The sequence below is a fragment of the Lemur catta genome, chromosome 5, assembly GCF_020740605.2.
Source record: "Lemur catta isolate mLemCat1 chromosome 5, mLemCat1.pri, whole genome shotgun sequence".
In the NCBI taxonomy this organism is placed as follows: Eukaryota; Metazoa; Chordata; class Mammalia; order Primates; family Lemuridae; genus Lemur; species Lemur catta.
The window spans coordinates 64226564-64228843 of NC_059132.1; the positions used below are offsets into that span (position 1 = coordinate 64226564).

General features: G+C 41.0%; 1 non-coding gene across 1 annotated transcript; it reads left to right on the forward strand.

The window, feature by feature from the left end:
* Positions 1–1233: 1233 nt before the first annotated feature.
* TRNAM-CAU lies at positions 1234–1305 on the forward strand. Its single transcript has one exon. It is a non-coding gene; the product is annotated as a tRNA-Met (tRNA).
* Positions 1306–2280: the final 975 nt, after the last annotated feature.

Sequence of the window (2280 nt, forward strand, 5' to 3'; positions counted from 1 at the left end):
CCTGCTTCCTCACTGGTTTTCCAGTGGAGAGAGGACGCCCAGCTACCACAGCCCTAAACTCCTTTGAGAGGAAAAGAGGAAACACCTTAGTGGAGGGGAGGGGAGACAAGAGGCCTGGGTTTTGAGTATAAAAATGTTTTTCCACTCAGATTCTTGTCTGAAGGAGTTTGGGGTCAGGCACCTGGTTGGCAGCCTCCTGAGTCTAGTGCTAGAGGTCTGGGCAAACAGGGATGGTGATAAATCTCATCCCTCCAGGGTAAGTGGCAGTTCCTTGCTGTAAAGGTTAATGTCCAGGATTCCAAATCTAGTGGTCCCAGGTCTAGGCCTGATGGGACCTTGTTCAGTTTTGCTCAGGTTCCATTTTGTCCACATGAATCATTCCAGCTCCTCCTGTTCTGGATCATCTTCCTAACCAGTGTCTCAACCCATTATTTTAGAGGAGGAAAAGAGAAAAATGGAATTGCTGGAAAGTAATGGCCACCAACCCCATGCCTGGGACTAGAAAAACAAGATTACTTAACGAAGACAGGGAAACCCTGAAAAGACTGGAAAGGTAGTTGGTGAAAAGAGCAAGAGGAAAGCTGTAGAAATGACTTTGCTGACAGAGCACAGAATAAAAGAGTATCAGAGATCTCTGTGCAGGCCATTGGCCTGAGAGAACACACATTCGCTGAGGGTGAGAGAAAGCTGTCCACAGACATGACCCCAAAGGAATAGGATAGGAAGCCCCTCTTCAGGAATCCAAGGTCAGAGGCCTGCGAGCGTAGACCAGGTGCCCGCCAAGCTGCAAATGGCGTTAGATCAGTAAGCGGAAATGCTTTTAGTGTTGTGAAAGAAATTTTCTTGGGGACGAGAAATAGAATGAACTGGTTAATATACTTCCTACCTAAGGACAGTAAAATTTTGACTATGCTTTCCTCAATTCTCTCTAAGCATGGGCTTCTGAGGGCTTTGCTCGATTTGCCCTGGAGTTTCTCTTCTGACCTTAAAGCAGCCCTTGAAGAGAACATGTCAGTTTGAAGCGTCTTTGGTAGATTGGGAAAGCGCAACTTGGAGAAAGCTGCTGGGGTCATCTAGTTCTGGAGGGAGTCAATTTTAGAGAGCCCGAGAGAGGAGAGGAGAAAAGTTGGGGAAGAAATAGTAAAAGAAAAGTAGAAAGACACAAAATATTTATTTTGACGGAATGGCTGATTATTTACACAATAAAAAAAATGATAACAACCACTAGCCACAAGCAGAGTGGCGCAGCGGGAGCGTGCTGGGCCCATAACCCAGAGGTCGATGGATCGAAACCATCCTCTGCTATCACGTTTTTAAGTTACCTCCCGCAAAGGGAGAAGACGGCTTACAAAGAATGTATTTGATCTCTTAAAATTCCTATTTTGAGGCTTCCTTCTCCTTCCAAATGTTTGCCTGACTTTCTTCTCATTCATTTCAAATGATAGGCAAGTCTTACTTGGAAAGAGGAGGGACAAAATCCTCATTTACTTGCCACAAATTAGCCTATCTTCCAATGAATAGGAAATACACTGAAGTAGAATATGATTTTACATTTTCTTGCACTCAAAGGAAAAAGTTACTGATTTTTGCTTGAGACCATTGGTTACTCTAAATGTATATTGCGTTTTTACTCCTATGGGAGTCTCCTGCTCCTTTCACTCTTCCGTTCATTCCTGATTCCTGTGCATGATTTATTAAACTCATTTCATGTGCTGTGAATTCTTCTCCAAAGCAATTGATGTTACAATGGCCAGGAAAGCATATTTTATATCCTCCTCCCTCCATACTTACGTACACTAGATTCACAGAATGTTATGAGAAAACAAAGAAGTTACATGTGAAAGGTAGAAACCATTGGAATACATTAAAATAAAACATTTTGTGCATCAGAATTCCATGGACAAACTCAAGAGAAAAATAGAAATCTTGCTGATATATTTGCAAAAGAAATTGAGAGAAAATTACTAATCAAAATTCTTTTTAATGAATGCCTATGATATGACAAGAAAATATAAACTTCTCTAAACAATGGGAATTTGCAGAACAAAATATTAAAAGCAAAATATTGATAAAAATGTTTATGCAATGGGCCTGTTTTCTTTGCTGGTGAAGATGTTCTTGTTTGGAGGTCCCTGAAACTGCTAATCTTCAAGTTATTTTGCTTGCTTACTCTCTAAAACCATTTTAACTAACTTTAAATGTCCAGGCATAGGAGATTGGTTGAATAAACTGTGACATATGGATTCAAAGAAGAAGTGCAAGGAGCTACAAAAAAAGATA